The sequence below is a fragment of the Rissa tridactyla genome, chromosome 9 (genome assembly GCF_028500815.1).
Source record: "Rissa tridactyla isolate bRisTri1 chromosome 9, bRisTri1.patW.cur.20221130, whole genome shotgun sequence".
In the NCBI taxonomy this organism is placed as follows: Eukaryota; Metazoa; Chordata; class Aves; order Charadriiformes; family Laridae; genus Rissa; species Rissa tridactyla.
In genome coordinates, this window is record NC_071474.1 from 4,871,639 (window position 1) to 4,896,537 (window position 24,899).

The window sequence follows — 24,899 nt, forward strand, 5'->3', positions numbered from 1 at the left end:
CACCACCCAATCACAAGCTCTGCCCTCTCCTTGTCTTGTGCCCGCGCCTCTATCAGCCAATGGGAGGGCGCCCCGCCTCAGCGTCTCGCCCGCCCTCTACTGCGGCCGAGGAGGGGCGTGAGGGTCTGGCTGGCCGTGGGGACGGGGGTGTCCTTCCCTCCCGGTGGGTCTCCGTGTGGCAACATGAAGGCTCAACTTGCCTTCCCTGGTGTTTACACAGTTCCTGGTGTGAGCAACAGTTATATCTTCTTGACAGCCTTTGAAGGAGAATGTCATTGGCAGGTAAAAGTTGTAGTGACCAAAAAACATCTTTCCAGACAAATTTACGGGCAGCTAACGCTACCTTTTATTTCTTTGTTACCAACAGACTGGAGACACTTAAGCAATCCTGCCTACACCCCCAGCCTGCCCATCATGACCATTTTTACCCATGATGGTTGACCTGTGGAAGCAGGTAAGGGAATCATGGAAGCTCCCTTCATCCTGTTCACCTGATTTTGAATTTAAATCTACATGTACTCCCACATGTTGCAATGATGCAATACAGAAATCCTTCAGTGACAGCAAGTTCCCTCATACTCAGAATATTTAACATTACTGGGTATTAAAAGTTATTTGCTGAAGATTAGCCCTACCAGCTGCCTAAAAAAGGAATCCCAGACGGAGAAATCCTCTTCCTAGTTCCCACAGGATAATTAACATAAATTCATCTTAACAACATTCATATAGCAGGTCTGCAGGGGAGCCAAGAATAGAAGATTAATACCTTGCAGAAGGCATTTCTTCTCTCCTATATATTCACATAACTTTCACCTGAAGCAAAGCAACATGCAGAAAAAGCTTTAAGATTTTTTCTTGCAGACTCATTCCTCTCTTTTTCAGTTCTAAATAAAGAACAGCAATCTTTAATTGCTCATTTGTCATTTTCTTACACTTGAAAGGCAATTATTGATTTTGACAAGTATACTTGCTCAGTCTTACTTACCACTTGCAGTCTTTTTGGAGTCGTTTTTTCCAATAAATAATTGGATTTTGTTGAAATAATTTGAGATGAAATAATTTACCCTTCAAAGTTCAACATCCTCCATATTTACCATATCATACTGCATAGGTTTTTTTTCTTACTGTGGTGGATAGTACTTGTGTGTTTTTCTCAGCTGGATGTCAAATTCCAGGAAGTGGACAGCTTATATACCACCATGGTTTTAAAAACAGCAACTACATCACGCATCTTAATGTTGCTTCAGTCCCATGTTATAAATATCTGAGAAATTAGAAATTAAGCATATTTCACACCAAATTAGAAGCTAAATATGAGCACAGTTAGCAACACATTTCTCAGAGGGAATTCAATGATGTGTCAAACCAAATGTTCTCCAGAATATTAAGTCATAGATCAGGACAGAAACTGTGTTCCTGCCTTCTTTTAACAAAGTACAGATAGGAGAGATTTTTTATTGGGAAGACCTGCTCCTAGCAGAGCCAGGATACTTAATGTGTTTCTTTACACTTAAGTTGTAATGGTTTTGGTTTTTTGGTTGGGTTTTTTTTTTGAGACAGTTAACACGGAGGAGATAAGATTACTGCACTCTGATATTTTTGAGAGGAAATTTATGTCTGTTTCTTCTTTTCTGCTCACACCAACAAAGGGGCTACAGAGATCAGAGCAATGCTAAAATGTCTTTGGTTCTGCTCTGTCATGAAACAAATCCAGCTCTCAGGGTGTGCCTTCAGTGGTTGTAAAACATACTGTACACATGGATTCAGCGTAAACTGCGTGAGCAGTTTAGGATCACTAAAACTACTGAAGATGTTGTTAATATATATAAAATACCGGGGCTGTCAATATTTCATTGGGGAGTTTTAAAACTGAGGATTTGAAAGTCTTTTTTTAATCTCTCTTGTTTTCTGAGTGAGAGGATTCCTACTAGCAGTATTTAAAATGTCTCCTCCCAACTGTTAATAGAGTTATGTATATGATTCCCTCCAGACTCTTTTTCAATTGGTAGAAGTCTGTAGAATCAGATGAGTTGTTCTTTGCAAAAGCAAACAAACATCCTCACCCACCTCAACCGTATTACATTTTTCTTGCTTGTTCCAGACCTGTATCAGGTTTATACCAGCTAAGTACAGGTAAATGCCAGTTACGTCATAGCTTTATGATATCCACAAGAATTTCTAATGTGATTTGAATGTTCACACATCACTTTATCTTATGTCTTCCCTCCTGAAGCAGTCACTCGGGATTCTCTATTTATTGTCTTGCGTAGCCTGCAATCGTCACATTCATTCTCAGTCTGATTTCCACCCCTCCCCCTTGACCAATGCCGTCATGATCTCCCAGGCTTGTGTCATCAAATTCTGTGCAGTGCTTCTAAAAAGTGCTGTGCTCTTAGATGTGAAAGCTGATCTCTGAAGCTCTGATCCTGCACAGCACAGGTGTACAGTCTTGCCTGTGTAGTCACAAGGCTAAAAATGATAAGCGGAGCAAGGGACGTTGGAATCCGATCTTCCGTTAAGGAGAGTGCTTGCCTCATGATTGCCAAGTCGTTCCCATCTAACAAGTGAGACTTGTGGGATGCCCTTTTCTAAGTAGATTTTTACTGTTTCTTTACCCTGGTCTAATTCTTAATTTTGTGCTTGTGAGAGCAAGGAACACAGGGGCTTGAAATTTACATCGTGTTCAGAAGGATGACTGATCTTATTGCTGCCTACATAAAGAAACTAATAAAACTTGCTTTGAAGGGCAACTTTGAAGATGCTGATCTATTTAAGTAGTTTGCAGTTGCCAGGGTCTTGAAGACCCACCTTCATCAGCTGGTTTACTGGAACAAATCCAGTAACTGGAGCAAATGGGCACAGCTCCATTGGTGATGCCTTGTTTGTGCCAAACCTATGCAAGCCAGATGAATGTAGCGTGAATAAAAAGAGGTGATCATACTTTATCAGATTTATTACACAAGGTAACTATTTGAGACTAACAACTTTGTGAAGATGCAGTTGGAAATATTTTCGTATAGCAAAGCTTTATGCAACCATTTTCTTTTGTTTTGCCAAATGAAACATGAAGAAATTATTTTTATTGAGGTCTTTTTGACAAGATTCCCAGCTCTCAGTTTCCCAGTACTAGGAGATCCAAAATGTCTTACTGAGCTTTTGGATATAAATTATGAACACCCCGAGGTTCTCCCTAATAATCCTGGGTGAAGCTTTTCCACCCAGTGTTGTGGATACCACTTATATTGAATCACGTGCTGTCCTTTTGTTTTCTGCTTATCCCTAGAAAATGTAACTTTGCCTAGAATTTTGAAATTTCTCATGCAGTTGAGTACACAATTTCATTTTTCTGCTCTTGCAGACTTTCTTGCAGACACTGAGAGTAGCTTTCTCCCTCATCTGTGAGGATTACTGATTTTACATTTTTCTTCTAACAAGAGCTGAGGGCCTTGTGTCATCACCAGATTCCACAAACTGATAATTTAAGAAGCATACTTTCCTACTTTACTGGAGAGACAATATATGCTATGGTGTGATTGTTACTATTAAAAATGTTTTCAGTTTGGAATCTTTCTTCTAGAATTTCAAATATATTAATTCTACTTACCCTTGTTTTCACTTTATAATGTCTTACACAATGCATTTTCAGTATATACAGCTTTCATATAAACAATGATACAAGAACTCAATTGGTATAAATTTCGACAATTTAGGATCTATTCTTTTCATAGGATGGGTTTTTGCGTTACACAGACGTTCATTGATTTGTGTCTCATACCAGGAAGAAGGAAACTCACTGAAATGTTCTGGTTTTACTGATGGAGAAAGAATCCATTCTCCAGAAAGCCCTGGCTCTTCTTAGGAGGTTTTTCCTAACTTTTCAGTTAGTAATTTTGATGTGGGGACAAAGCTGTTTTATTTGAGTGGAATAAAGTTACAGTGACTCATCACAGTACTGCTAACTTCCCTTCCATAAACCTTTTACTTAGAACTCTGGCTTTTGCAGCAGTACCAAAAACTGGAAGGCAGATGGAGCTCGTGCATGACAAGTGCCAACATGTCAGTATTCAATGTTTAGACATCATCCATCTTTGGCTCAAGTCTTTTTATTTTCAGTTTATTTGTTATTGTATTTGTTAAACTTTAACTGACTCCTTTTTCAATGGCACGGTAATGTTAATGAAAAAGCTAATTTGAAAGAAAGTTGTCTGCCTGGTATAGTTCAAATCAGCATGGAACCATCATCTATTCAAAATAGAAGCTTTTAAAACAGTCTGTCGCTATTTGGGCTGAACTTATTTTTTGAGGAAAATTTCCTGGCAATCACATTGATTATGTTGTGAAATAGATTTCCTCAGAAGTAATGGAAAGTCCTAATAATTCAGACAAACTACAATTTGAATGGAACAACCCTAACACTGAATAAGCGAGCAGTGGGTTTTGGCCCCGATGATGCAGTCTCTGCTCATTCTATATTCCCAGTGATCTAATTAATCTCAATTGGAAGAAGAACAATGCCTCACTGACTGCCCCAGAAACCAAATTCCTCCGTTAATCTGCTAAGCAAATGTGACAATAGGCAGAATCAACATTTCTGCCTCTGCTCCATCGGGAAATCTCAATATGGGATCACCACAAAGGTAACAAGTCAGCCAGCTCTTCGTGGCTTACTCAGTTGTTAGTCATTCTTTAATGACTGCTAAAGGTGCATGTAGCTGATACGGAGATATTTTGTGTTACCTCTTGTTGACAAGATAATCAAGGCTTTTAAATTCATTTCAATTAACCAAATATTATTTTTCAACTTAGCAACATTGCTCTATGTCACAAATGCATTAATGAATAAAATTTTGTTTATCTTTTGGAATTCACTTTATGAAACTCCTTAAACTTGAGTGATTTAGTTCAATTAAAGCCACTTAGAATATTATGTCCAGTTTTGCTTCACTTCAAATTAGAAAAGTAGTGAAACTTAAATAGCAAATTTAGGCAGCACATGGATGTTTATTAGTTTCAGGCAGCAAATGGCATGAAATGTTCTTTGGTCTATTTTTGTATGACCTCAATAATATTATTTTTTACTACCGCCCTCTGCTGTCATTGGGGCTGTATGTTTTTTTTTCCCTTTGTCTTTTTGCCTGGCCAAAGATCTGATTTCTTTTCATCCTCACTGCACTTCCCTTCAGTTCAACCCACAGATTTGCTGCGTTTGCAATAATTGTCAAAAGATTCCTGAGCATTTCTAATAATTCATTGCATCTAATCAGACCAAAAGTTGTTATTCATTCACCTGAAAACAGGGATTTTAAGCTTATTCTGGTTTTTGTATTTAAGCTGTTTCTACTTCCACATACAAAATTTACTCCAATTCTTTAATCTGGCTATTGCTGCCTAATGTAATTTTCTTTCTCCTTTCTTAGCCATTTATTTTTTTGAGGGAGAAGTCCCATGCTCTTCTGTGTGCTGGAACAAAGTCATGTTTTATAGAGAGACTCCTTATGGTCAGCAAAGTTCCATTGTTCCTATAAATTTGCTCTAAAAATTTGATAGACTATTAAATCCTTACACTCTTCTCTACACAGTTGCATAATTTTACTACATGTAAGCTTGAAATGGAAGTGTGCTGCACCTGGTTTTTAGTTACACATAATACACATACTTGAAATAACATATTTCCATATATTTATGAGATGTTTGTATTTCTTAGGGAAGAGTTCCAAGTGAGGTGCCAGATGTCTTGGTTGTGTAAGAGTGACCGTTTTTGTAATTTTATTCTGCCATTCATATCAGAAGGGTGTTAACTCTGTGGCCTATTACATTGTGATAGAAATGAGGCAGGTGGTAAGCTGTTTTTCATTCCAAGTGAATATAAATAGTGAAGGGGGGAAGCGTGGTGTATACACAGCTCTTTGATTTATGCAAGCATATTGTGGAACCTGTTATAGTGAGGTCAGATATGGAAATCTTCTGTTCCTGAGACCAGTGGGAGATTTGCTTTTAGAGAGCTTGCAGGGTTTCTCCTTTTCACATCAACCATCCCTCTGGTTACAGCTGGGGTCTGACCTTTCTTTTTATCAAATACACTAGAAATAGCTTAAATATATGCCTGGATGTTCCACGTGTTGGTGAGACACTCAGTAGACTGCTTCCTGTTAAATGCAGAATTTTTAGTTTTCGAGAGCAAACCAGAGAAGTCAAAGATACTTGGGTTTTTGCTATGCTCTGTGTATTCTTTCAGAAATTTTTCTTGTGAATTCTGGAGCACTTTGTTACTGAGAAATCTAGTCGTCAAAATTCGAGCTAAAACAGGTAACAAAGGTCAAGACATAATTGGGCTTGAGGAGGCTCTCAGGTAGTTGTAAATTAACAGTCTTGCAGTAGTGACTGCTTAGCATATGTACTTTTTTCGAGTACATATACTTTTTTTTACCTCCTTCCTGGTTTTGTCACATTTGCAATACAACACTGATAAAGACCTTTCCAGATTATAATATCATGGCATAATACTAGCTACCAGCTCCCATTTTCCTTGGTGTGAGGAGTGTTTTGAACAATATGGCATTGTGTCTCACACCAACTGTGCTCCTAGGGAACTATTCCAGACCATATGTCTGTAGCAGGTTAACATGTTCTATCTGACAAAAGGAGCTAATTTAGCCTCCTTTCAAAATCAGAAATGGAGACTCAGAGTAATTTCAACTGACTACAACTAGACCCTGACACTGAAACTATTTATCAGTTTTTACCAATGGCATAGGAAAAAGAGTCATGTACCTTTTACTCTCTTCCAAGGATTAATACCCCATAATTCTGGGACAGTGAAGTAATTAGGTCTATTAAACCCTTTTAGTGACCTAGTGCTTTTAGCACTGAAGTCATGCTCAATGAGTTCAAGTTTTTTAAATACATATTGATATACTTAGAACAGCCATCCTCTAGTGAGTGATTGCACCTTTATAATGGTAATTCATAGATACACAGAGCTACAAATTAGAGATAGGCCTATAAATACAGATTACCAAAGAAGCACAGCTGCAACTTTATTATAATCCTTATGTCTGTTTCTTTCATAAAATAGAAGCCAGCCCGACAACCACATACAAAATACTTACCAAATTTGGCTGCTGGAGAATACATACCTGTCAATGCTGCAGTCCTTTTATGCAACTGATAAGGAATTTTCATAGATGGACTTTTGTTTCTGTTGCATTTTACTTTGCCTTGAATTGGTGGATCAGTAAGCCAGTGTATCCTCAGTGAATTACTGAGGAACTCTTTCAACAGTAGGAAAGAAAACTAATTTTAAATATGCTTTGACCCACCTATTTGTTATTTTGTAGCAAGAATATGATAGTTCTAATTTAATCAGGGCTACAATCTGAAATTTAATGTCAAAAGCAATTTTTCCTTTTATTTCATTAGAGGGAAGAAAAGAAACTAAATAAGGATCTGAGTTTGCCAATACATTTGTGAATATAAATATTTTAGAGCATATACTGGTTCTGTGTATGTTTCTGTTATCATTATCAAATGTGTGGTAAAACCTCTAAAAGATTTTTTAGTCCTTGCATTAATCAAATAACCTTTTTTGTATTTAGTACCTTAAACACACAAGTATTCAATAATCTTGTTGTATGTGAGCAGGACTATGCCCAACATTAAAGACTAATCACAGCTGTAAATCTTTCAAAGAATCAAAATGTAAATAGAGACATAATTTTGACTCAATTCCAACTTGATGAATTTAGTATTGGTAGACAAAGGAAAGACACCTTCAAGTGGCACAAATGCACCACAACAGGGACTATTTCCACCCGAAATTTGGCACAACACATAAAAATGCTTCTGTTAATGTCTCTGTAGAAAGTGCAATAAAAGACATGTGCATCTTGGAATCTATTTATGTATTAGTCACTTTCATATAGTTCCTTAGATTGATCACATGATACCAGTGAACCTTGAAACTGCAACAGCTTCATTCATTACTTCAGCACCGTTGAAGATCTGTTGATTTACTACACCATGTTTCCTCTTCTAGTGTTCTTTTGGGATACAAAACTTCTAAGATGATTTCGTTGCTTCTTTTTTTTTGTTTTTTAAGTACTCTTACTACTATATGACTCTAACATTCTGCCCAACAAACAAGGGGACAATGCATTTAATCATTTACTCTTTTGGCAGGTTCCAATTACTTTACAGAATCACAGAATCACAGAATCTTCAGAGTTGGAAGGGACCTCTAGAGATCATCTAGTCCGACTCCCCTGCTAGAGCAGGATTACCTAGAGCACATCCCTCAGGGCTGCATCCAGGCGGGTCTTGAAAATCTCCAGAGAAGGGGACTCCACACCCTCCCTGGGCAGCCTGTTCCAGTGCTCTGTCACCCTCACCATAAAGAAACAGAAAACAAGAATAGAAAATGACTTTTTTGTTTTCCTGTGCTTAAGTAAAGAACAGCTGACCAAGTTCTGCAGGCTAACATAATGTAGGTAAAGAAAGCAAAAATCAGGAAAAGCGGAAGTATGTAGTTAAAGAAACATGGGCTTGCTCTAGGTTTATCAGTTCTCTTACAGTTCCTGAACACTTTGATCAGGCTGCTAATAGCCATCTGACACAAATTCTATTTCTAAGCTATAGACACAGGACTTTGCAGAGAAGGAGTTCCTTAAGATAGGCAATCTCCATACCTCTGCTTATATTTTAGAGACAATGTATAAATAAGGGGAATTGTGGTAGTGAGAAACCTGATCTAACATTGAAGTTAGTTCTGCTCTGAGCAGTGGGGGTGGGCCACTTGGCCTCCTGATTTCCCTTGTGGGGAAAGCGCTCTTGCTGCTATTATAACTAATGTGGTCATTGCTGTAGCATTAATCAATCCTTGTTATAGACTGGGCAGAATAGCTTTGCACTGAGTAGACATGGCATTTTAAAAAAGCCTTTCAGGCTTTCCCTCTCTGTTTTTTCAGCCTGGGCGAGGTCCTTTCCTTGGCTGAAACATCAAATTCTGGCAAAATATTTTCTTCCAGTCCCATGAATGTGTGGGTCTATGAGTAAACATCCTTAGCACAATGGTATCAGGCGGAAAAAAAAGTTAATATTTTATATTTAATTTTATTTATTTATTAACGATAATGTACATCTAAGACCAAAGGAGAAATTTATACTAGAACTGTTTTGCGTGTTTTATATTTTTGAAAAATGGGCATTCTCTGTGTGTATCCTGTCCTTAGAGATGACTAGTAAGTAATGCCACTCCTGACCTTCCCAGATTTTACTCAGCAATAAAACACAACAGATGTTTTAACATGTATGTCTTTAACAATGTACAGGAAAATACAGGCAAGGATGGAAGAGCTAGAAAATGAAGAATAATATCGTAGTCTCCTACCGAATGTAGCCATAACTGAGACTGGAAATAAGACAGAGCGAAAGAATGTTTTTGCCCATGTCATAATTTTGGCCTGAGTAACTACTAGTGCCATTGTTCGTGTGCAAGATCTGTCTGTTGGGGTGTTACAGTGACTAAGGTAGCAATTGTTACTGTTCCACATGCTAAAGATAGCAACTCAAGGTAGTATGTTGGTGATACCTAGTTTAGTATCAGCTCAGAGAAACAGTGCTACCTATTTATTTAATGTTGGCAGTTTATTTGCTTCATCATTTCCTGGGTGGACAGTTTATTTTGAGTGAAAGCAACTCTAGGTGATCTCCTGCCTCTCTCTCCAGAAGTGTGCTACCACTAGCAATTTAAAGTGACTGCCTTTGGCTGGTGGAGACTTCTTAGATAAAGCTCAGTACCTTTTTAAAACCAGATTGCTAATGCATTGCTTACGCACAAGTGCAAAGAATGCAGATAGCTTAGATGAAACCTGTTTTGTTTTGTGGGGTTTTTTGTTGTTGTTTTATCCTATATCCATTATATCCCAACAGCTATGATTTTTTTTTTTAATTGAAATAATTCCCTTATTCTAGCTTGAGATAGGTAGTGATGAGAAATAGATCAGTCTGGATTTGGAAAACAGGTGGAGAAATGCAACACAGCTTGGCCTCTACTTTATATTTTTAAATAATCTTAATATCTCCTTCAACAAGTGGAGAAAGAGAGGAAACTGATAACATGTTCTGATATTACGAAATGGAGAAGCACACTTCCATGGAAGATTTATGGGGTACAGTATGCCAGCATTTAACAGCATATGTCAAGCGTGCATGGGTTGATGACAGGATAAGTTTTATTTTGCTGAAGGGAGGGCTCAGTTCTCAATGACTTGGCCATCCCCAATGCAGAGAAAGCTGTGTCAGTGAAGCTAATAATTTTTTCCTACTTCCATTTGCAGGTGTTCCCTCTCTGACCTCTTCACCACACATACATGATTTTCAAAGCAGTACAGGGTGAAGGGCAAATCCTTTGAGTTTGAAAAATCTCTGTTCCTTTTCCTTCAGTTCCTTAGGGGAAAGACTGGAGTTGACTGCAGGCTAGCAAAAGTGATGCCCATCTACAAGAAAGGCTGCAAGAAGGATCCGGGGAATTACAGGCCTGTTAGTCTGGCCTCAGTGCCAGGGAAGGTTACGGAGCAGATCGTCTTGAGTGCCATCACATGGCACACAGAGAACAACCAGGCAGTCAGGCCCAATCAGCATGGGATTATGAAAAGCAGGTCCTGCTTGACTAACCTGATCTCCTTCTATGAGAAGGTGATCTGCTTGGACGAGGGAAAGGCTGTGGATGTTGTCTGCCTAGACTGTAGTAAAGCTTTTGACACTGTTTCCCACAGCATTCTCCTGGAGAAACTGGCTGCTCATGGCTTGGATGGGCATACGCTTTGCTGGGTAAGAAACTGGTTGGGTGGCTGGGCCCAAAGAGTTGTGGTGAATGTAGTTACATCCAGCTGGCAGTCGGTCACAAGTGGTGTTCCCTGGGGCTCAGTATTGGGGCATGTTCTCTTTAATATCTTTATCAATGATCTGGATCTTTCTGCCTTAAATTCTGTCTGTGGCACAGAACTCAGCAATATGCAAATATTGCAAGAAGAACATTGCAGCACTACCCAAAAGCTTGTAGTATTTCTCTATGCTTTTCTTTATACAAAGCTAGAATGGGGGAGGATCTTTTTGAAAAAGAGACATTACTCCGTAAACCTGAAATTCAGCTCAATGCAGATAAGGCTGCAGTTTGCTTCATAATATTGCATTCCATATTACGGCTCTAAGTGCAATAATATGAAATGTCCAGGTGGTTGTACAGACTCTCATCTCTGGAAGTTCAATGAAAGCAAACTCTAGTGAATGTTAGTGCAAGGAAGAAACTATGCTTACTTACTAGGAATTGGTATCAAGGAGGAACCAAGGTAAAATAGGGATTTTGCAGAACTGAGTAAATTATTTTAAAATATTTCTAATATAATTGCTGCAGGCACAGTGTCACTCAAAGATAAAGATAGGCCCATATCCTTTAACCTTCCTACCTGCACTAGCTATCCAGTTCAAGCAGATCTGTTAAATGCAACGCGTCAACAAAAGATAATATTTCCACAGAATGATTTATGCTCAGTATTTCATTGGTATATAAAAGTGCTGCTAGCAAAGTAGTTTCATGCATATTTTAAAAGGCTGTTTCAAGTGACCAGAGACAGGAAGGCCATGAAAGATTTGTGGATGGCAAGTTTATAAAAGGAAAATAAATGGAAGGGAAATAAAAACCCTCTCCAGCAGTATTTGACTTTCCCAACCCATGTGATGGACATAGGCAAACTTCTAGCATCTTGTTCATGACACTTAGCCACGTTCCACGCTGTTTTTAGATCCGTTGGACTGTTTTTCTTTCCCATCCCTCAGTGAAGAGATAAGTTATCTTCAGAAGGCTTAGATACTAAATCCAGTGAAATTACGAAAGTAGAAACGTGCTAATCAGAAAAGAAAACATACTATCCTATCTAAGTTTACAGTAATCTTACCAGTATTTTACCCAACATTTTATTTCCTTTGTGTTTTTCTGTGTATTTTCCTTCTTATTTTCACTTAACAGTTGGATTATTAGGAGTTATGCTTTCTTGCTTCAAGAATTTAGGAAGAAACCATGGCAACATCTTCTAAGCAAAAAATTCTCTATTTTTGCTGAGCATTGCAGCAGAGAAAAGAGCTTTGATTTTGTCAGGGTACTATAGGCTTGATTCAGCCCCAAGCTCATGGTAAATGGAACAGCAATATCTTTGTCCTCATTTTTCATATGTAATCTTCTATTGAGACTAGCACTTTCCTGTTGCCTTTTTTTTTTAACTGGGGCGGGTCCCCCCTCAGGTAGCACCATACCCCTTCAACTTCTGTTCCATTCCAGCAAATTTGCAGATCTGCCACTGGTTCTATCTGCATTATATTCAGAAGGGGCTCTTGCTGACGGTTCTGTACAGCTCTAGCTATTGGCATCCACACAACCCTTAGATGCAGGGCTTGGGTCCAAGTCCTCCCCCATAACTCCCTGGAGAGGCATGAAGACTCATATATAGTCAGTGTGGTGATCAAAGTTTGGGCTGCAGGCTAACATATCGATATAGATAAACCCTGGGTTAGAACTCTATCACTGCTGGGACTGTACAGCTGCACTGAATCTCCAGTGGGGGGACAGCAATAAGCATTTTAAAATGGCATACAACCCAATGTCAAATTCACCAGTGCAACTTATAAGGTTAGCAATATTTGATGACTGTAATACCATATAAATTCTAGCTACAGCTTACTAGTCAGCTCTTTTCCCAACAAACTGCAACTGTACATGTAAATTGTCCACTTGAGATTTCTAAGTGCTTTAATTTCCTGGAGCTATTTACAAATCTTAGAGAATACAGAGAGAACTTCCTTAAAAGGGTAAGAAAAGCCACTGCTGTTATTGCAGCCAGAAAAGTTTCTACAGTCAGATTGTCCTTCTATTGTTAGGTTGATTGAAAAAAGAGGGTGAAAAAATTAAAAATGTTTTTGACTATGTCCTGAAGCACAGAAGTCCCATGAACAATCATTCCCAGAGGTGACAGCTTTCTGCAAAGACTTTTATTGTCAATTCAAGACAGTTGTAGATGACATTAAAAGGAATGTCCTGACTTTCTTAATTAACATTGCTGATGAGAAAGGCTCGCACAGGTAAACCAGCTCTTGGAACATTCAGGGCTTATGAAATTGAAATTGAATTGCACCAAAAGCAAATTGATAGTGCACACTTAGGTAGAATATGTTGGCAACTTCACCCATCATGAATTTCAGTTCATTTCAAAAGAAGTTTCAGTGCTTATATATGCTTGTAGTGACTGCCTGGTCTGCATGCAAGAAGGGCATACATGTCCATTCTGAGGTCACTTAGCAAGGCTCTTATCACTATGACTATTTTTTTCAGACTTCCTAATACTCCAAAGACACACAGGCCACAAATAATCATATACCCTAAGTCTTTAGAATATAAGTACGTTTTCTCCCAGTTTCAAGTTTTACAGGCTGTATCGGGTAACTGCTCATACTGGTTTAGAGGACTGCTGAAACATCTGTATCAGACAAATTTTGGTCGTCTTCTCATTACAACTCCTCTGGTGCACAATCAATTTGGAGAGGGAAAGTCAACAAATTACAATCGTGTAGTTATTTTCTACTATGCTGGCCTGCAAAGTGATGATAACCTGAGGCAGACTGGCTTTACCAGGGCGGCCAGTGTCAGCTGGTATCAGACTTTTGTAATAACACTTCTCCCCAGCACTGAAAAGCATTCAAGACATTTGCCTTTTGTTTATAGCTCTTTCCATAAATGATATCAATCTGAAGTAACTTGTGAGGCAAAGAGCACTTCAGTGTAAACCTTCAAAGGGTGATACCAGAAACAGAGCTGCACACAGGCAGCCTTGTTTGGAATTGTTTCCCTCTTTGCTTTTCAATGCTTGAGCCCCTTCCAGACTGTGTTCTTTAAAGAGCATTTGAATACAGAGTCTGCACAACACAGCAAGGACTAGGCAGAGAGACATTTCTTTAGCTCTGCTGTTCTTCCCCAGGTTGCAATTGTCACAGTTCCGTACAAGGCTAATTGTACCACATTTCAAAAGCGGATTTGGGCCATGTTCACACTTACTTTGGAATCAGTTCTATCTGCTGTAAGCTTTCCTAATTTATATTTCATGCTTATATGTCATCCCTTACACTAGGCAAAACACATTAGTACTTTCCTTAAAATTTATTGTATAAGTTGTGGCACCTTTGATGTGACAATCTAAAAGTGTTTACTAAACAGTGCTATGTCTCACTAAATCTGTTGGGTTTTTTAAAACTCATTTGAGAGATGATTAAACTGAGATTAAGAATATTCATGTCATTTTGCTAAAAATGCTCATAATAAGTAAGCGAGGATTTGGGAATAGAACCCAAATTCTTGTTTGTACTTCTGTCCAGAAATATCATCGTAGAATACTAGTCTGAGACAATGATCAGAGCTTTAACATGCATTGTGTTCAATCCCACTGGTTTTCAACGTTTAAACTCTACCATCAAAAGTCAAGTATGTAAAATAAAAATTCTTCTTCTTGAGAGAACCAGCTATAATGAATTACTTGCTTGTCACTCAATAAAATACATATATATATACTTAAATCAACAAGAGTATAGTGTTTTCATAGGAAGTGCTTATATCATCTCCAGATCAAAACAGCTCAGGGGTTTTGACACTATAGGGGCTTCACTTTCAGTGTATATATTTTGCATGTTCACTTAATAAAATATTATTCCAGTCTTCAAGTCCTATATTTGCATTCACATTACAATTATATAGCAATTTTGTTGAAAAAAATTAGATGTACATTTTTTGCATTACTGAAGAGCTAATAATGTCATTTTAGCACAGATTCACTCTCTATCACTAGGATTTCAGTTCAGAGATGTTCCGTGTCCAAATCAGTCAAACTGAATTTAATTTAGACATCTAACTCCCTCAGGCCTAGTTGGAAAATGTCAGCCTAAAATAGCACGTGCTTGAGTACAAACTAGAAAGGCACTTCTGATGTATATATTTGTACGTATAAACAAATGTCACAAACAGAGTATATTGGAATGGCAACTACCCCCTTCTTCACGAAGCTGAATTGCCATTCACAGAATTAAGGCAACGATAAGGAGTTGCAGGAGCAATACTTCCTTCCACTTGCATAGCGCCTGAATAAAATGAGAGAAAGAGCTCCTTAACTTCACCAGGTACTGACTAGTGATCATAGGAAAGATTAAAATAGCTACCACTGAGGTACCAGTTACAGACTGGCCCAAATGCCAAGGGTTTAGAAAGTGAGCTAATGCTCTAAACAAGACTATATATATATATTGGGTAACTTAGCAGTCAAGAGCAGAATTTAATGCTACTCAGTAACACAAACACAGAAAGCACTGATAATTTATTTGCTTTTGAACAGGACCAAGTTAAATGTTTCTTAGCTTTGTTTTCAGTTAGAAAAATAGGATATCAGATGTACATGCACAAATAATTTAGTTTTGTTTATAGTTCAGTAAATGAAGTGCAGAAGTTACACATACCTCTTTCAAAGTGTACAAGATCAGTCATTACCTACCTGCTGCCCTAAACCTTCCCTGGAAGCAAGTGAAAAGCTTGTCTAAAGTGTGCTGAAAGGTAAATAAAGCACGTAACACACCAGAGAAAACATAACATAGCCACAATTTTGAGGGCACAGGGACAGCACAACAGAAAGAAAAAATCCTGAAGCATGTTCTTGAATGAGGCAATTATTAGGCAAAATGCCAAAGAATTCATATGGGAAATTTCTCTGATTCTTTCACTTAACAGAAAGCAATCAATAACTGTGTTTTTTCATCCTGAGCTCATTTTAAAGAAGCATGACAAAAAACTTCTAGTAGAAATAAAGAATTCTTCATTATCACCTTGAACTAATTAAATCATTCAATATTCAGAAATTCTTAAATAAATAATTCTCAACTTTTTCTTCTTACTATTGGTTTATAGATTTATTATCAAAAGCTAAAGCTGTAAACTTTCTTTTTTTCCTATCAAAATCGGTAATTTATACCATTTGTACTGAAGAATGGCAAATTGCTTTAGTGTTTCAGTTTTAGTGTTTCGGTGTTATAAAGAGCTATAATATGTTTCAGTCAGATTTCTTGTAAAGCTGATTGTAAACAACATTTGAATTAACAATTCAAGTATAAATTTACAATTCAATTAAAAGTCAAATAAAATTCAAAGAATTAAAAATAAAATTAGAAACTAAATTATTGGAGTTTGTTTTACCAAAAGTTTGTTGAAAAATGTATTTGGGAAAAAAAAGCATTAACGATGTATTCTGTGATATCTGAGATAACTCCTAATGGATGCATTTTTATAGAATTCAAGAAACTGCATTTAGCTTTTGTTTAGGTGGCTGGAAAACACTTTCAGAATTCTTTCAAGAAAGCTGAAAGTAATATGAAAAATAATGCTTTAAAACTGACAAGTGTTCCTGTTTGTTTCTTACAGACTCAAAACAAAAAATGCAACAGCATTCCCATCTTTGCTTTTTAACATAGTTCAGCAGTAGCAGTGAGTATCTATAGTTTTTTTTTTGCTATAGTCTTTCCATAGAGTACTATAATTTTCTTCAGCTTACCATGAATAGCGATAAAGAAAGAAAAGACAAAGAGAAACACAGATAATAATTTGATCTTCTTCTTCCCACCGAATTAGTTAAATTGCATAGCTAGTACTGACATCAGGTTATGATTGTTAAGAATTTTATTTGCAGTGCCTTGATACTAGTTTGCTCATATATTGGTGGTGTTAACAATCTCACATGCTGATGAAAGTAGAAGGCAATGGGTTACTTCAGGCTTACTGTGCTATTGCCATGGACAAAGGGAGGCTCTTGAATGTATTGTGCAGATTTTCAATGTGCTAGGAGAGCCCTTCCACAGTGGCAAATTTTCACAACTATATATTTGCTCTGTTAGCCACAATTTGCTTCTTCTATTGTTACTAATAGAGACCTTATTTGCATTTTTCCACATTCTGGATTTTGCAAATATTTGCACAGTGAATCAACAGGCTTTACAGACAAAAAGTCTGATAAATACATTTGGATTACATTTAAGGATAATAATTACAGTACCAAAATAAAACTCATGGAAGACAATGGCAAGATCTCCACTCTATTCAGAAGGCTTTGGATGAGGCAGTTTGCAAAAGCAAGTTGGCAGAAACACAGGAAACTATTGCCTATCTTAGTTAAATCCCAGAAAGTAAATGTTGGGTTTAGGGTTTTTTTTTGGTTTGTTTGTTTTTTTAAAGGCTCCCCTGTGTTAAGATAAAGAAATTCAGGTAGCAGCCCCTGATGTTATCTTGCACATACGGTTTAGGTATTCATGTCCTGTCTTAACTAAGAGCATTTTAAGATGAGGCCACATACAGAGAAGATTTGAGTTTTGTAATAAGATTTATTTTCATCTTGTTTCCTAACAAAAAGGGAAGTTAAATAGCTCATGTAAGAGTTGATATTTTTTCCTCTCTTCTCTAACCACCAGTTCTTAAATATTTTGGTCACTATTCCTCTCACAAAAAGCGACTGTGCTGCTGAAAGAAGGGCCAGGAATTAGAATGGCTGCATACAGGGATCTTAGCCCAGAAGTAACCAAGACAGAGGGGCGCCTAGAAGTGACAGAATGGGTAAAAGGGCACACAAACACAGCACACATGAAACCTAAGTAGGTACAACCATTAGCTTAAGAGTTGGCAATGTTATAAAGATGCTTTTCAGATAGGCAATTTATACCCTGGCAGATCTTATTCTGGCTGACTCTTTGTAATGAACCAGGCTTCTTCATCTTAGTAACAGAAACTTGGCTCAGCCAAATCATCCACAGAACTAGGAGAGTGCAAAAGCCAGCAGTGAAGATAAATTCCATATTTGTAGTTGCTGCTGAATGATTCTGCTGGAGAATCTGATGCTGGCATCTGCACTCTGTAACTCATGGAAAAAGTTACACTTTTCAGCTCTGCCATCCAATATTAACAAGTATCTAACTCATTTCTTATTCTGCCAGCATGTTTGAAAGCTTTGTTGTGGTAGGAGGCAGGTGCTCTTCTCCATAAGGGACGTAAGTTCTCCATAAGTTCATGTAATGAACTCTGCTATCTTCCCTACTTTCCCCTGCTGTGAATCATGGCATTATGGCGACAAGGGGGCATCAGTTAGAACATCAGTGTACAGCTCTAAGAGACACCAGAGCAACACAGAAAGTTGTTCATCTGCTTGGATCCAGAACTCATAGCCAGCTATATGGTTTAAATAGAAATGTAACCATTATCTAATGTAGTCTAAGCTGACACTCATGTCTGTGAACTATAGAAACTGAAGAACTTGTACATGTCCCCTTCTGCTGTCCTTGATACAGGGCTAGCTAATTGTTGGCAGATAACTGGGGGCAATGATCTCCTCAAGTGACAGAGCCCATCTGCCTGAGCCTTCCTACACTCTTTGGAATTTGGCTGGTGGTTCACAGGCACTGATAATAGGAGATTCCTCCCCTCCGCTCTTACTGGCAGGAAGTGTTTTATTTATGATACCACAAAATATTTGCTCTGCTTCAAGACAAAAGAAGAGCGGTTGTCACTGCTTTACAAACATAATCTTTTCAATGTTATTCCTGTGAAAAGAAGTCCTAAAAGGGAGTCACCAGGTTACATTGCTATGGATTTGGTCATCTCTTGCATGAAGTTAATGTCCCACTTACTATTTACTTTAATGATGTGGGATCAGGGCCCAAGTATCAGCTATTCTTTGCAAATCCTACCACATTCAAATAATTGCTAAGAAACATGCTTTTTCTTCTCCCCCCAGCTGAAAGGTATTTGCGCCAGGATAAGAGAGGAATCATTAAGCTGTCAATACATTGAATGGCCTGCCAGCAACTGGGTTACATGAAACAATTTTACTTTAATTTAGCAACTCAGTGGAGCTATTTTAATAACGAACGTGTCCTTTGTAAGTTTCCAGAAAAGGGAAAACTAATACATTTATTATAGAACACTTATGTTTTTGTTCTGACAGAGAATTATACCCACTTCGGAATGCTAGCACAAATTTTACTTGTGTTTTTGTTTTTCCCTAGAGTTAATGTACAGTTAAAGTGAATTCCCATGCTTCAGATGAGATTAATCTATTTTCAGCTGCAAGTAAACAAAACCATATTTGGTGTCACATAGAATAAACAGCAAATCTCCAATTTAGATTTTATAACATCAGTAACCTATTGATATGTTATTTACTCTTAATTGAACCATGGTGCAAAATAAGATGTACAGTTAGTTATTAAAGAAAAATGGGGCTCTGTTACATTTCCCCTTAAGGAATTAATATAATATTTTATATTTTGTTTATTTTCTTTCTTTAAAAGAAAGCAAGAAATTATACTGCTATTCTTCTGGTCTATAGCATCTATAGTTCATTTTTTAAAAAAGAATACAGAACATTATAATAAGGTTTTTTTCACATTACATTGCTCAGAAGCTGATGTTTTCCTTCTGCAGGAAAACTCTACTATTCTACTCAGTAACGTGCTGTTACAGGTCTAAGTGGAAGAAATTTAGTAAACTTGACCAATTTTTAGAGGAAGACTTTTCAATAAGAATTGTGCAAACTGTTCCTTTGTAATAACTAATCTAATGCTGAGTAGCAACATCTAACAAAAAGACAAAACTTCTAAAGCTGAATCCAAGCCACAAAAGTTGCCTGATTCAAGATTCAAAAAGCGAGGCCAGGAGTCTCTTAGCATCGGCTGTTTTTTTGGACTGTTGTAACTGTCCATTCTGCATTATGACAGCAGCTGCAGGGGTAGTTTCCAGCATAGCTGTTTGGAAACCATTTCAATATAAGTTTTTCCAGATGTAGGCTCACGTCTGCCAAATGGTCTGGCTCTTCAGTATAAAAAGCAAATTGGAAGTTGAGACTGGTGCTTTAGCAGTAAGCAGCTTTAATCAATGCTCAGTTCAAAGAACCTGCCTGCCTGAAAAACTGTGATGGTTCCACAGGGCTTCATTTGGAGAGTGATATAAAAATGCGTCAAAGCCTTGTCCCCCCTGCCAAGTTTTTCTTTTTCGCTCCCAGTAACATAAATCGTCTAATAATCTATATAAAGTTAGAAGGATTTCTATTGAGGCTTCAGAAAATTGATTTTATACCCAAAATACATAAAAAATACCCACAAATACTGTATGTTATGTATAATTACTTTCTCACACAAGGAAAGGATACATTACCAACCATCCAACCAATCATATTATTTACTGTGCAATGAGATGGGATCTTATGGAATAAATAAATTCTGCAAAGGTACAATTTACCTACCAGAAAAGCATCTTTGTAACATTGCTAGTTCTCAGGTTGTAGGAGTTCTAAACTTTAACTCTTCCCCCCTTCCAAGAAACATTGATATTTAGCGAAGAGACTGATGTCTATGTATCACCTTAGAATTATCTGAAGTTTTGTTGAGTACAGTCTACCATTGTAGATTATTCTATTCTATTACTGTTTGTCAACTGTGAAGTACCTGGGCTGTGTTTAGTGTACCACTTCCTACTGCTGAATTAGAGGAGTTGCTTAAAATACTAAATTGGAAGAGTTACAGCTTTTCAATTCACTCACCTAATCTGGGATTCTGATTATTTTATTAGAGGAGGATTCACAGGGAGGGGGATACGCGTACCCTGTGGCGTTCTGTAGCATATTTATACAGTACTAATTTTCAGACTCCTTTTCCTCTTCCTACTTTCTCACTCTCCCTCTCTCCAAACCACTGCAGGATCCTTAGATGTATATTATGCCATGAACAGTCAATCGGATGATGAAAAACCATCTGATTTTGCAGATGTAGTTCCAGTTACCACGTATTAATGTCCGTTTCTCAATTACTGCCACTCAAAGTTTGTAGAGTTGCTGGTAAAAAGATTATTTAAAATATACTGAGTGTTGAAATTAAATCTTGACATTCAGAGCTAGTGGGCTGAAAGCATTCAGATTTCCTCCCACTACAGGAACAAGATCTACCTTTGTATGAGGTGTCACTGGCATTTGAAAGATGGATCTCTGAAAACTTGCAAGTTTGTATCTAATTGATAACAAGAAAATTAAAGGCTAATACTTTATAGTATTGCATTTAAAGCCAACCATAAAACTAGTTATTAAAAATCAATTTCTTGTGCTATTTGCTTAAAAGTTGGATTAAACAGGCGCTGCATAAATAGCACCACATTATCTTTGTCTATGGGTATAATACCCAGCACATGCTACATTCAACTGGAAAGTATCACGTAAATGAGAATAAATAAGATTCGCAGTTTCCCAAACACAGGAAATAACCATGTACCTGAAAACATTCATTTTCTTTTCTAAGTCTGTGAGTTGATCTGGAAAGGTTTGGGTTTGTTTTTTTTTTTTTCTACAATCTTTACTTTCAGATTTAGTAAATACAGTCTTAAAACACTCAACTCCCTAAGGACTAATATTGTGACCCCAGATTATTCATTCCCTCTAAACATTCTTTGACTTCCATAAAATTGCCATGATAGATGAGGGAAAAGAAAAACATCAGTTTATAGGTTCAAAGGAAAAAACAAAAACATGGTAGTATGCAATATTTTCACTCATTTTCAGGGTGTTCTCTCCTGGCTTTGGTTGGTAATCTAAGGATTTTAGAGTAATTTCTTTAAAAAATCCTAAGGCAAATTTCAAGGGCTCTGCTGTAAGAGCAATTCCCTTTGCCCGGACCAAAATATATGAACCTTCGGGTCAAGCTCTCACCAAAACCCCTTGCTGAACAGAAGCTAGTCTGCATTATCACCGATAGCTGAGTAACAACCAGTATTTATATAACTGCTCACCACTGTACAGTCAAAACCATTTACAATAAATATACTTTACTTCCTAAAATGGGATAGCAAATACAAAGTTATCTTAGTCACACTCCCACCTCAATGCATAGCTCCAGAGGCAATGCTTTTATGAAAGCTGAGAGGTTTAATGAAATTAACCACCTCCTTACTTAGTTTGACTGTCACAGGGCAAACTCTGTTACTCAGAGTAATAGTATTTTTCAATACATCTGTATATACTAGTGAAAAATAAATGTATTTGACTTGTCTCTTACTGTTACTCCAGTGAGAGTCTAAGAAATTTATATAGTTGAATTATATGCTATACTACCTTCACTTACAAATCTCATTTGGCACCCACAATAAAAAAAAGGATTGATAGCAATTCAAGAAACTGCTGATGTATTCAGAGCAAGTTTTTAATTAGATCTCTTCTTGGCTGGGCATCTTTTTGCATCATTAGAATCTACGTTCATTTGCACTTCTCAGAGATATTTAGGCACAAGAGTCACACAAATGCCTGATGGAAAAGACAGATGAGTCAAACTATTGGATCGTTCCCAGGGCAGCAGTTCAGATAGCTAACTCTTCAGACTTTTTCCTCTGCTAAATGTCAGATGTGTCACCGTTTTAACAGCCATTGCCTGAAGAGATTTGATGGTGTGCCACCACCACCCCGCTTGATTAATCAAAGCAGCAAGTGAAAAATAAGAAGAGAATATGTTCAACTTCAATTTTATTCCTAACTCATAGAAAGCAAATCAGTAATTCTCTTGGTCAACTCCTCTGTTTAAGTGATAATAGCAAACAATGACAGAGGTGGTCATACAGCATCTCACTGTTTTCACAGGATGATACAATAACATTCCGCAAAAGGAAAGCCAAAATTATGAGAAAAATCAACCAACCTAAAGCAGCAGTTTCCAATTTAAAAGAGAATTGGCCTTTTTACAGAGTTGTATGAAATAGCTGGCTATCTTGCAGGCATACACTCTCTACAACACAAAATTAAAATGGCAAACAATGCTGACCTAATAATAAACTACAAGCTGTATCTCCCTGCCTGTTCTTCAGGGCCGCAAAAAAGGTGACAAAACAGAGATCAAATAAGATCAAAACACTGAAACCCACCATGAATCTCCTTCTGACCATTGTCCCAAAGCACAACATTACTATCAGGAAACAAAGCTAGTATGACAGGCTTCTCATTCTTAACAAAAATGAATGTATTCCGTTTCTCCTATCCATCATGAAGACCCAGTGTCCCTTCTTCATATTAAATACTGAAAAAAAAAATATTTTCCTTGAGGATAGATTGGTTACATAGATGAGTACAGGAATAAAATTAATACAGGTGAGCATATTTCTTACACTCTGTCTTTTCAGAATAATAGTCACTGTCTTTATTTCCCTTAGTAAAATAACGACTGAAATTCAGTACAAAGGAAGTAAAATAAAAATAAAATTTAAAATTCATGCAGTCATATCTGCTTGTGGATTACAAGTCAACCTGTTAACTTCTTGTATCCACCTAGATTTTAGTTTTCTGGTCTATTCAAGGTAAATTTTTTACTGTAGAATGAATTACATAAGTAAAAGGAAAGTAGAACTTTTAGCCTGGTAGAAGCATTTTGGTTAAAGTATACTGAAAAACTGAAGCAAATTCCACCTAGTATTAGGGTTCAGCATCTCTTAACTCTTTCTCACCTGAATAAAGGGTCTGTAGTTGAGCAAAGCAGGCTTCATTCCCATTGGAAATTCCTGCCACACCAACTTCACATTGTGATTAGGTAATGAAAACCAAAACCAATACTAGTGGTTTGTGACAAGCCAATAGGTAGAGATAACATCTTTCAAAATACAGAGGTTTTACTAGCTGAAATAAAGCTTTTCCTTGTTTGTTGGGCACATTGCTTATTATTTTGCTCACATTTGGTTGCAGGCATACATCAGGAAAACAGTTTTACCTTTGAAACTATTTAAATTTGGAGTATGGATAAACACCTTTTCCCCCCCCATTCCTTTATAGAATTTAATATTGAGAGATGCCCATATTTTCATTGCATCTTTAAAATGTTATCACAACTGATAAGTGTGTCAAAACCCAGAAACGGAAATCTTTACCAGTGTATTAAACAGCAATCCACTGTGAGTCCCATTCCTTACTATTCAGAGACACGCTTCAAGTTTCTCAGAAATCAGATCTTCACCATTGACAGTTTAAACGGCATTACTACTTAACTTAGTAGATGAAGGCTGAAAACGTGTTTTTCTGACAGAGGCCGGTTTCAGTAGAAACTATTTTGCTCATCATGTAATCATCTTCAGAATACGCTGTGATTTGTCAGTAGCTTCAGGTACTGTTTTTCCCTGTTTTGCAAGAAGTGGTGAACTATGCGTTTTTCTCAGTATATTAAAAAAGGATGATCTCTTTAGAAAATCTCACTCTTTCACACAAAAAACTCGTTATGACACATTTCTTTAATCAACAGAAAACGGGGTTAAAGGCATGATATTTTCTTCATTACAAATAAAGCACGTGGTTAAAGACAAAAATAAACGCCACAACAGAGAGAGAAGTACTGTTTAAAAAAAAAAAATCCTTTTCTATTAAAGGTCTAAACGTGCATAAAAAGGTTGTCTTTACTAGAAAAGAGTAAAAGTTAAGACTTACCTTGGTCAAATCCCAGGATCCAAGGAAGACTATGATGCTGGCAACTCCAGAAGTTCCACCTTCTGTGTTGTTTTATACTCTGCCTCTCCCACTGCCTGCTGCTGAACTCGAGAACCACTGCTTGTCCACCCATTTTGTGTGTAATTACAATAAAGAACACGCTATATTTTGCCACCATTTCTATTATCAATGTGAAAGCCTTTGCTGAATGAAAATTATGTTCATTCTTTGAACCGAAATTAACTCATCAGTCTGAGAGGCCTTAGAGCAAGATATTTATAGACTCAAGGTCCTTTTTCTTTCACAATGCAACCTTAAAAACATCAGACAGGAAGAAAGAGA

The 24,899-nt window shown here is 37.2% G+C and overlaps 1 long non-coding RNA gene across 1 annotated transcript; it reads left to right on the forward strand.

Annotated features, from left to right (window-relative positions):
• The first annotated feature begins 105 nt into the window (after positions 1-105).
• Positions 106-16,605, forward strand: LOC128914447 (uncharacterized). Its single transcript, XR_008468304.1, has 3 exons — positions 106-282; positions 368-454; positions 16,499-16,605. It is a non-coding gene; the product is annotated as an uncharacterized LOC128914447 (long non-coding RNA).
• The last annotated feature ends 8,294 nt before the right edge of the window (positions 16,606-24,899 follow it).